Source organism: Vanessa atalanta, chromosome 27 (assembly GCF_905147765.1).
Source record: "Vanessa atalanta chromosome 27, ilVanAtal1.2, whole genome shotgun sequence".
NCBI classification, from domain to species: Eukaryota; Metazoa; Arthropoda; class Insecta; order Lepidoptera; family Nymphalidae; genus Vanessa; species Vanessa atalanta.
This window is the reverse complement of record NC_061897.1, coordinates 1,768,001-1,780,268: the sequence shown is the minus strand read 5'-3', so window position 1 is coordinate 1,780,268 and position 12,268 is coordinate 1,768,001. Positions and strand designations below refer to the sequence as shown.

General features: G+C 31.2%; 1 protein-coding gene across 2 annotated transcripts in view; it reads left to right on the top strand.

Moving 5' to 3' along the window:
• Positions 1-1,172: 1,172 nt before the first annotated feature.
• Positions 1,173-12,268, top strand: part of LOC125074218 (homeobox protein invected-like) — a 77,869-nt gene continuing 66,773 nt past the window's right edge. For both annotated transcript variants that reach the window (XM_047685487.1, XM_047685486.1), the window contains exon 1: positions 1,173-1,393. The gene's annotated coding sequence lies outside the window, so the exon portion shown is untranslated. The remainder of the gene's footprint in view (positions 1,394-12,268) is intronic.

Sequence of the window (12,268 nt, the reverse complement as noted above, 5' to 3'; positions counted from 1 at the left end):
AAAATATCTACATATTAATAGTTACTTAATTTTTTAAATCCAAATCATCAAACCTATTTTTTTTAAGGCTGAATATATTAACACCTTTGATTTTGATATTTTTTAATCGATAATGACAGATTGTAATTAGGTATTGATTGAGTATCTATTCAAGGATCATGCTGACACAAATTAAGACATTTTGTATAACATATAGAGATTTAATACTGCAAAATTAAATATACCTAATTATATATCGAGATTTAATATTATATCAGTTAATAATTATAATTAAAATATTTTTTTTCTGCGTTTTTAGGTAGTTTAGTCTTTTTTATGTTGAACACGGATTTAATATAAGTACCTAGTTACATACTAATTCATAACGTATAAATTACGTAACTATTTATTTTAATAACGGTAAAATTTTCCGGGCACTTTGCAAATATACGGACTCGTTCTTTACCGTAGGCAATACAAATATATTCACTTAGTCACAAATTTAAAGTAAAAAAAAAAATCTTGTATAAGCTACGTATAATTTTTATTTTAATCTCATCTAAACGTAATATTCCTACTTAAGTGTACGTTTATCTTTTCGCTTTTTAAGAATTTTAAATAAAAATAAAAGTATACAGTTACCTACCTACCCCTATTCAGTGAGTTTAGAGATAAACATACAACACTATAAAATTTAATACCTAACTAATAATAACTATTACAATTAAATTAGAAAGAAAATTAGTTAGATAATATTAAAACATCAAAGTAGGTACACTTATATTCCAATAGGTATATAATAAATATAGGTAGATCAATTACAAATAAAAAAAAAATATAATAAAAACATATTCCATCAAAATGAAGACGGACACAAACGTTGACAGTATATATCTATATAAAAATAAAAATATAAAAGTCACTAAATTAAGACGGACACACATCATACAGCCCGTCAATCCACAATGACGAAACGACATTTAAAACGTACAAACAAACAAACATTACAATATAATAAACGTAACCGAAAAATAAAACAGTGAATTTCTGAATATAAAATAGGCAAGGAAAAAATCGCTCCGCCTCTCAAGCGGGTCCGTGAAGCCACGCCTTTAGGTGGTGGGGGTGAAGTCTTATTCGCCAGTCTATACTGGCTTTCGCAGTTCACACAACGTTCCATAATAAAACCTCTTTTGATTGAACTGTCAAAAATTGTCACAATAATTAAAAACTCTTTCGTATTACGTTTGAAAAGTTGTCACCTAAGTTTTTAATCTGTGCGGTTCCCGCGCTTTTTTTTATGACAGTTTAAAATGCGAGACTGTGCGTGTGTGAGTGGGTTTTTTACGTACTGCCTTTAAAAAAGGTTTTTTATTATGTCGTGCTAGTGATATTTGCTGGATTATTTTGTGAGGTATGTTTATAATATTTGTTAATTAAATGTAAATACTATTCAATAATTGATAGATAAATTTATATATGGAATTGATAATTTCTATGTAGATTAGTTATTTGTGCCCATTATATTATTAATAATAAAGAATTTGTGTATTATGTTTTTAATAAAAAAATAAAACAAAAAATAAAAAACCCAAATTTGAGAAAAAAAGATACAAATTCTAAAAATAGTATTTTAAAGTTTTATATCAATTGAACTTAACATTTATATTAAACTATGGCAATTAAAAATAATATACAATTAGACCTTTCGACGGTTACTGCAACCGATCACTTAAAACATCGCCGGATTTACGCCCTTAATACGAGAACACTTGCAATAAACATAAATAATAGCTAACCTACTTGGAAAAATCTAATTGAATTGGATAATTTAAATAAACGAAATATTTTAATTAAATTTGTGCATAAACAAAGAAAAAAAAAAATTATTCAACAAATAAAAAACCCATTTTTTTTTAAATGATAATGTTATACCTACATTATTTTTAAGTAAGTTTACCTAAAATTAAATGAATGTATTTTTTACGAAACGCCATCATAATTTAATTTACGTTTTTTTTTTAATACTCAAATTCTAATATAACATATTAAATCACGATTACAGATTATAAAAACGAATTAGCTTAAAATAGTTTAATGACGTATGTAACGAAATACCACTTGATAAATTCTCTGATAATAGTTAGTCTTGGTTATCTATGGTACAGTCATAAGCGTAGCCAGATACGCGTAGGTGCACTAACTCTTCAGGAAATCCGGTTATCGTCAAACAAAAAAAAAATACGTTAAAGTGCCTACGTAAATACAATCACGTATAATAAACGTTTTTAAATATGACAAAATGATTTGTTTAGTCAATATATCTATAGGCGCCAGATAGACACGGTGGGTAGCAGGACTATTGCGTTATTTTTAAATAATATCTAAATAAGATAATATTACTCACTATTTAAGCTTATTTCGATTTGATTTTCTTGTTTATATTCTCTTGTAAACATTTTCTTAACAAGCGTTTGGTAGTGTTTGGCGGTTTTAAGTTAAGATACCGGAGATTATGCTTAACTTTAATTAAATTAGTTAAAAGCTTATAAGACCATTATAGAATAAACAGTCGCTTTCTGTCTGTACGCTTCGATCTTATAATTTACGCAACGGATTTTCATGCCGTACTCATCACCACACAGAGTTATTCAAGAGGTTTATATGCATGCATGTTTTAGTAGAGAAAAGCCCAGAATTCCGACTTTTCTAGCGGGAAAAAAACAATCTTTTTTCTTTTTATGTTGTTCTTTAATCTAAAGGTTATATATAGATCTTTATTGTACCCGTGTGAAGCCTGGGCGTGTAGCTAGTTTCAATTAGATATTATAAAATAAAATGTACAGGTATATTATTCGCTGTTTTGACATTGTAATAATCTTGAAAGAGTTAGAAAAAAATTTTAATATTACAAAACTATTATTAAGAAAAAAAAATAGACTTAGTATTTAGAAAACTCGGTATTACTAGTTTATACCGGTAATATCGAGTTTTTTATAAATCATTCCCAAGGTCACGGGAAACCATAGAGATCCAAATTACGGAACATTCGATATTTAAACAACAAAAAAAAAAACAACTGGAGAAGAAAGACTACATACATAGGTACAATATAATTGTCAATTTTGTATTTAGAAATTGTCAGCGTCACTTCCGTGCCTGGGAAAGGACGTAATGCCATTGCTTCTGTATCTGTTTTAAGAAGTAAATACAATTGTAATGTTTTATCCGTATATTTAACCGGGACTCTTGTTAGTGTAACATCGTTTCGAAACCTGCATGATTCTGGTTTCAAAGAAATTCTGTCACATGCGTACCTCGTATTTTAGCTGCGTAGCGCTAAGCTCCAAGTCTTCTCAAAGGAGATATCCAGGCAGTGAGACATAAAGTCTGTTACTTTTTTGTGTAATTACTCGTTAAGCGTTTTAAATTGTCAAGGTTATTAAAAAATCATTTATCGAGTTATATTATCATGTTAATAAATTCTCAGTAAGTAGTAGTCTAGGGTCTAGAAGTTAGCTATTTTAACACCTTTGCCTCAAAAATGTGTGGAGTCATCCTACCTGACCTAGGTAAGGCTGGGCACGGGAATCTAGATATCTCTCCCTATCCGAACATATCCTTACGGGTATTCAATTTGTTTTGACATAGGACGTCAAGACCTCATAGGCCTTGTGGGTCGAGAAGATGCCTTAAAATACCCTCGATGCCGTTAGTTCTCTATTTGGACTCTATAGTGGATAATTGCTACCAGACAATGAGAATAAGAAAATAAGTCATCTGTATTCGTAGACACTTGTACACTATCAATAAATCCCCCTTTATTACTCAGTAGCCATATTCAAATAATTCCTTTCCAACTATTGTCTACTGACTTGGTCATTAGGCACCAACGAGGTCCTCGGTTCAGAACTCGGGACGGGTAGGCTTATAAAATTGTATTACTTTTTTTGTTAGTACGGATGCAGTGTTTTAAGGCACAAGGCCTTGGATAGCACTATATAGAGTGCACCTATTTACGCACACACTTGTGGACTATAGTATGTCCTGCGTGACTGACTGGTCTCCGCAAGTGTCCAGTTTTATAATTATACTGGACATCCATCTTCGAAGACAAGGGCGAGTCCCACTGAGTTTGAAGACGAAACTCAACATACGAATAGACTAGATGGAAATATACTACATCTGTATCCATCCAATCCAGCAGTGTGGCGGAAGCTCCGACCCTTCCCGTTAAGAACGAAGAGCTCTGTCAGAAAACCCGATAACTTTCTAACGGTACACTTGGGTTTGAGTCCAGAACCTCGAGATCTATGGCTTTATGTCTAGCCAGCCAATTGAAAGTTCAGTATAAACCAGTATGAACCGGTCTGAATGAGTATAAGCTGGAATAACTAATCTTGTTACCAATTAACGAATCGAAAATATTTTTGAATATTGATACCGACGGCTTAACCTTAAATAGTGCGATTTAAAGAAATATTTTAACACTTGTATCACTCGAAGATATTTAGACAAAATCGAGCAAAGCATTTAAAATTAATCATTACCGATAATGTACGTGTTTGTTTAAGAACACGTGTTCTTTCGTTACGAATAATGGGCGAACCTTGTTCAAATTTACTTTTATCAATTGTTAGTAATTTGAAGTTAAATGGTGGCTCGTAAACATCCCACAGCTGGGCATTATCACTATCTTACGATCCAGGTTATGTTAAATTTTTTGTAAACTTGTATATAAAAAAAAATCACACCTTATCGTAATACTAAATTTGAGCCCAATCCTTAGAAAAATTTCCGAGATAAATTAGTAAGCGAAATAATATAATAAAAAAAGCGTGGAGTTAATTCTTATTGACTTCCAGGCAGGAGACATAACATACATATATAATTGTATTTAACTAACATGACTGTATTTTTAGATGTTGAAAAAGAGTAACTACTGAGTTTCTTGCCGGTTCTTCTAGGTAGAATCTACATTCCGAACCGGTGGTAGCTTTACTTTAAATAGTTTGTTAAATGATTCAAAAGTGCTTGTAAAAGCCTACTTGAATAAAGCATATTTTGATTTTGTTTTGTTTTATTTTGATATACAACAAATTGTGCTTACTACTGCAATGAGTGGTAGGTTTAGTACAATCCCGTCTGAGTACCATACATTCATTATATATTCTACCGCAGAACAGTAATACATAGTATTCTTGTTTAATAAGCCGAGATGGCCCAGTGGTTGGAACGCGTGCATATTAACCGATGATTTCGGGTTCAAGCCCAGGCAGGCACCACTGAATTTTCACGTGCTTAATTTGTGATTATAATTCATCTCGTGCTCGGCGGTGAAAAAAGAAAACATCGTGAGGATGCATGTGTCTAATTTCAACGAAATTCTGCCACATGTGAATTCACCAACCCACATTGGAGCAGCGTAGTGGAATATGCTCCAAACTTTCTCCTCCAAGGGAGAGGAGGCCTTAGCCAAGCAGTGGGAAATTTACAGGCTGCTAATGTATAAACAATACAAGCAATACTCTCGTTTAAAGGGGTTGGTCGTCGGGCGTAAAAGCCTGTATCGTTCCTTGCAATTCAAGCTTACTTCGTACCTTTTATCAAAATCATTTCAGGGTTCAGTTAGTATAGATGATAAATTCAGTGCATTTCAAATATAGAATATATTTGGGTTTGTGTATTTGTCAATTAAACTCATTATAAAATTATTTGTTTGCAGAAGTAATTTGTTAAAATGATAATCGCTCATTAGTTTTTACATAATAAAGATTGCGTTTCAGAGCAGCCTTCAGCGAGAACAAAAGAAACTCGTTTAGTGTCTGTTTTCAAATAACCTAGCCTATTTTATCCAAATTTATTTTTTTAATATTTGTTTAAGTACTAACGTATATCATTTATAAAGTTATTTGTTTTTATTACAGATTATAAATATCTATACAATATTTTTTTAATTATAATTATTTAAGTGAGTAACACCATTAAACCAAATATCAATTTGTATCGTTGTATTCGTTACTGACTAACCACGAGTTACACAGGGGACATTGAGTATATTAACAATGTAAGGGATATTTAATTATTAACGATTAAAAAACCTGTTACAGTCTCTAAGGGATAAATTCTTTCAGCTTAGTAAAATCAAAATTACCACTTTTATATCGTCATATTAAAAGAAAAAATACTTTAAACTACCACCGGTTTGTGATGTAGATTCTAGCGATGAAACCGATAAGAAACTAAGTAGTTCTATTTCTATTGAGAAAGGAAAACCGATTCTTCTAGTCAGCCCCTGGGCGGCGCACACTGGCTGTTCAGCCTACATTGCCTAAATGAGACCCTGAGCGATGTCGTGTATTCCTATAACAAACAGACATACATATAGTTAAACATATATATATATATATATATATATATATATGTTTAACGATATATTGTTTTACGTAATTCTTTTTATATTAAATTGATTTATTAGACTCTTTTGTTTTGTCAATAATTATAATTCAACACCTGTTTAAACATGATAATAAAATTACTTGTTTAACTTATAAATTAAAATTGTTATTATACGCGTAAACGAATAACGTTGATTTTAGTTATAAATGATGAGATTATTTCTTTGTAGTCTTACTTACTTAATGTCCTGTGTCCCCTAAGAGGGCCTCCACAGTTGTCTTCCATCGCGATCGGTCTTCTAACACGGTGCGTCGCCAGGTTTGACGGGGACGGCCACGCTTTCTTTTCCATCGGGGATTCCAGTCCAAAGCTTTTTTTTAATGCCTTTCTGAAACTCTTAGACCAATATGTATAAAACTACACTTATACCAGAAGACGCAGCGCTTTGAGAAGGTTTTAATATAAATCAAATCAAATCAAAATATACTTTATACAAGAAGGCTTTTACAGGCACTTTTGAATCGTCATTTAACAAACTATTTAAAGTAAAACTACCACCGGTTCGGAATGTAGATTCTACCGAGAAGAACTGGCAAGAAACTCAGTAGTTACTATTTTTCAACGTCTAAAAATACGGTCGTGTTAGTTAAATACAATTATATGTGTGTTATATCCCTTGCCTGGAAGCCAACAAGCATTAGCTCCACGCTTTTTTATCATCAATATAATCTTGTATCGAATAATACGCCTTCTTTACTAATATCATTATATATTTTATTATATAAAATCTTATGTACTTAACTTAGATATACTTATATTTAATATAGTGAGAGTTATTTGTTAGCGGTTCTCGTTATACATTTGAACTGTTGGTTTATATGTGCCGTTGAGATGTTTTGAAGCTTCCAAGAAGCTGTTCCAATGCGAGTTGGTGGAGCGTGTGGTCTGATCTTCGCAAATACGCTCTCACAATAGTAAATGGTAATTAACTGATGTTCGATCAGGTTTGTGTTGCAACTCATGGGATATCTCGCCTGTCAAATTCAAACTCAATCTCAAACTCAAATTCCTTTATTCAATAAAAAAAGCATTAAAAATTATTGATTGTCAAAAGGAACCGGCGAAAGAAACTCAGCGGATCGTTTTTTTGTCGTAAATATGTACTTATTGTATATGAGACACGTCACAAGATATACTTAAATACTATCGTATATTTTTTGGTAGCTTCACTGTGTGTACGTCGGTCTGGGTAGATACCGAGATATTCGACAAATAACAATACTTAGTAAGTATTATTACTGTGTTCCGGTTTCATGAATCGTTTTAGATGAAATTTGCTATAGAGATAGTTTGAGTCCCGGGAAGGATATATTCTACATTTTTAATTCAGTTCAGTTAGCATTTATAAAACTAGCTACTGGTCCCGGCTTTGCACGAGAATACACTACATAGTTTATATTTAAGGATTGTTATCATAAAAAAAAATCTTTCAAGGCGAACAATGAAAAATGTCATGACTATCAATTGAACGGACTACGAACGCATTTTTTACAAACATATTTTTTTATATATATAGATAACGGGAAAAACCAATAATTAGCCCAGTTTTCATTCATTTAACGTTATAATGATAATATAACGTTATTACGACTTCAACGTCACGTTTTCAGAAACGTCGCGTCGTCAAATACAATGTATCGGATTCAAGAAACTGTTTTAAAACGCAACTGTAAACGCATTATCTGCCTGTCAATTATAATAACAATAATATACAGATACATCTATGTCATATATATGTATATAATTATATGCTTATATTTGCTGGACGTTGAAAAATAATTATTTATTAATTAAAAAATCTATATAAATTTGACACCTTGATCCGTATAATTTCAGTGTTAAAATAAAAATAAAAAAATGATTTACGCGCGTACTTCACAGGTATTTTATGTGATATGTGTGCATTTTCGTTTCCGAACAGGTGGTATATTTTATGGGTGGAATTATATTTATAAATATTTTATTTTATCAATATTCGAGGCGTCCCTTAACTAAATTATTATTGAGTATTGTTTTAAAGATATAATATAGCAAGTGCAGTGTTACAATACAATTAATAAATTTTTTTAGCAAGCACTGGGTCACCTTTAAGGAGTCTAATAGTTTTTAGATCTTGCAATACTTTGTAGCCTATTCGAAAATGACAAAAGATTCGTAAGGCATATACCGACAATTAGAATCAGTAACAAACAGACTATGTTATTATAAAATGATATTACGTTACGGAGATTGAAATTCTAAGCCACTAAAATATAATTAAACATAAGGTATGTTATGTATAATTAGATAAAAAATATATAATTTTAATGAAATACAAACTTATAATTAGCTAAAATTACATGTTTTAGAACTACAATATAATTATGTGGAATTAATTAGGTTTTTTTTTTATCTAATATAAATTTTTATGAAATTTTTTTTCGAGGCAAACGTATTGTTTCATTCGTACGTAAAAAAAGTTTTTATATATTTTTATGATGTTTCCTCCTTTCCTTTGTAAGTGATTGCTTGTAACAATAAGTACTTCTCACTCGGCTTTTATGTTTTTCTTATTGTTTTCTTATGTTGGTTGTACGCTTGAATACATTTAAAGCCACTGACTTTTGTTATGAATGAATGTGATTGATTTCAAAACAAAAATTTAATTTTCATACAGATGACATAAAATTAAAAATTTACATTTCGTATAAATTATTATTGTTAATGATACACATTTTCAATTTAAATTAATTTGACAGCTTTATTAATAGTGACGATTTGTTTAATAATAAAATAATAACAATGTCAAAACGTTTTTAATAATAGTTTATTTGTGTTTCACTAGATGGCGCTAGAAGGTCTGGGTTCCTTATAACGATACGTTTGATGTTACATTTCACGTTTTTGTATACAGCCAACATTAAATCTTTAAAAAAAAGTATGTAAGTATTCACCTGACATTGACGAAATGTTATTCTACGTTAGCTTTAGTGGAAGCAATAAATTTAAATAGAGTAAAAACTATGAGACTGTTTTTATTACTGATGAATTCCAATGATTGTTTTCTTACAAATTAATGTATTTAATTATTTATATATGTATCATCAACTGTACGTCCTAAAATATTTAGTAAAAAATACAACCTAGTTTTTCCAATGTTCATCTAGGCTGTATGTTGTAATACCTTTGCGCTTTCCATAAGAAGAGGACTGAACAAAAATATATATTTGTTTGTTTTTTGCATCGCATTTAAATCATAAAGTTCTAAATTTATTTAAGACTCTTAAATTACATTTCTGTGATTAAATTTTAAATTACAATTACAAATTAATCACTATGTTAAATTAATAAACATGAAGTTAAAAATTTGATCTGTACTGATAAAGAACTTAACGTTTAAATTACTAACGATCATTCGATGATAAAAAACCTACTTATGGCTGAAAAATGTTAACCGGTAAAATAAATCGTTTTAAATAATTGTTAAACGAAAATAAACAAGTTTAATCAGTTGAAACCTTATTTAAAACTCAAGTTGAATTTTAGCTGTATGATATTAACAAAAATTTTAGAAATTACAGTTTATAAATCAATCAAATTTGATACGCAACGAGTTTTAAATAATTTAGTTAAAATTCTTTAAAAAAATAACATTAGGTATTACTTAGCTTCCATCAATATGAGCTTCAGTCATTAGAGATTCTAGCCTGTTCTTATAGAATCTAGAAAGTGACAGCTTTAATGAATCTTGTAAAATGACATTTCAAAGTATGTTATTTTTAATTTTGACGTTTGAAAATAATGACCTCGAAGTTTTATATATTTAAGTGTGAGGGAGATAAAAAATCAGCCCAGATAATAAATAATAATTAAGTTTGTGATGTGATTGTACAATGCGGGTTACATTTAGAGGTTATTTGTAACAAGATCGAGGGTTTAATTCGTTTATAACAATAAACGTTGCGTAATTCAGTACATCTCTGCTTGAAGTGCTTTAGTATTTAATTCAGTTTAATTATAGACACGAGGGACATAATTAACTTCCTAGTTATTAGTGATGTTAGAAATAACATAAGCAGCCCGTAAATGTCCCACTGCTGGGATAAAGGCCTCCTCTCCCTTTGAGGAGAAGGTTTGGAGCATTTTCCACCACGCTGCTCCAATGCGGGTTGGCGGAATACACATGTGGCTGAATTTCGTTGAAATTAGACACATGCAGGTTTCCTCACGATGTTTTCCTTCACCGCCGAGCACGAGATGAATTATAAACACAAATTAAGCACATGAAATTTCAGTGGTGCCTGCCTGGGTTTGAACCCGAAATCATCGGTTAAGATGCACGCGTTCTAACCACTGGGCCATCTCGGCTCGCTAATAAATAGTTAATAATAGTTAATAATTAGAAATAGTTAATTTATATTCTACAATGTCTATATGCAGTGGTGACCACTTAGGTGACCGATTTCACCGTCGATCTGTGTAAAAAAATATATCCAAAGCTAATTTCGCTGTATAAGCGTTTTTATATTTGTCTTTTTAAAAGGCTGAGAACTTTAAATTGAAATAAAAAACGGAAAAATATGTTTAATCTCCATGAAATTTAATTAATTCGATAGATTATTTTATAACGTTTGTGATTGAGTATAATTTCGGATATGAGACCGCCGTGGCACGTACATGGCGTAATCTGGACGTCTTTAGCACAGAAAAGGCATACAGTACTTTTAATAGTAACAGCCTGTAAATTTCCCACTGCTGGGCTAAAGCCTCCTCTCTGTTTGAGGAGAAGGTTAGGAGCACACTCAACTATGCTGCTCCAAGGCGGGTTGGTGAATTCACATGTGGCAGAATTTCGTTGAAATTAGACACATGCAAGTTTTCTCACGATGTTTTCCTTAAAGCACAAATTAAGAACATGATAATCCAATGGTACTCGACTGGGTTTGAACCCGCAAACATCGTTTAAGATGTACGCGCTCTAACCACTGGTCCATCTCGGCTCAGTACTTTAACCCCTCCCAAATATTAGTGACCAGTTAATAAGGCATAACAATATTAAGTTTTTCTGTAAATATATTATCAACAAATTATTCACCAACCCGCATTGGAGCAGTGAGGTGGAATATGCTCTAAACCTTCTCCTCAAAGACAGAGGAGGCTTTAGCCCAGCAGTGGGAAATTTACAGGCTGTTAATGTGTTTATGTGTATTATCAACAGACATGAGGCTAAAAAGATCCTAGTATTGAATCAAGTTTCGGAAAGCACGTAGAGCCGTGCACACAATTGTGCCAAATAATATCTCGTAAGTTAGTCTTGTTGAGTTTGATAACGATTGTTTGAATCGGCGAAGAGATCACCATAAAACTTTATAGCAATATATCTTCAATAAATATGTTAAATTTATATATACTATAAATTAATTAGTTCGTCGATCTTTATGTTAAAAAACAAAATAACAGTATCGATATATCTCACGATAGAACTTTATAAATCTATCAATTAAGATCCACCTGTTTATATGTATATAAAATAATATTGTAAATTTGTCCGTGCGTTTTTTTACAAAGTACCTAACGGTTGTAGTGAGACCTACGTTTTGATTTTGGTATGTTTTTTTCTAAGGCTGAGTTTCTGTGTTTTATGCTTACAGCCTGTTTGGAGGAGATATTTTTAATACAAATAAAACTCTCTTTGAATGTTTGAAAAAATTTGAAGTCTTGAAATTGCAAGACCTTGCCTCGGAAAGTACGTAAAGTGGTTGGTCCTCTGCTTGAATTACATCCAGTCGAGTCGGGTTTACCTCCTCATCAGATTATGAGATTGACGATATATATATCAATATATGTATTT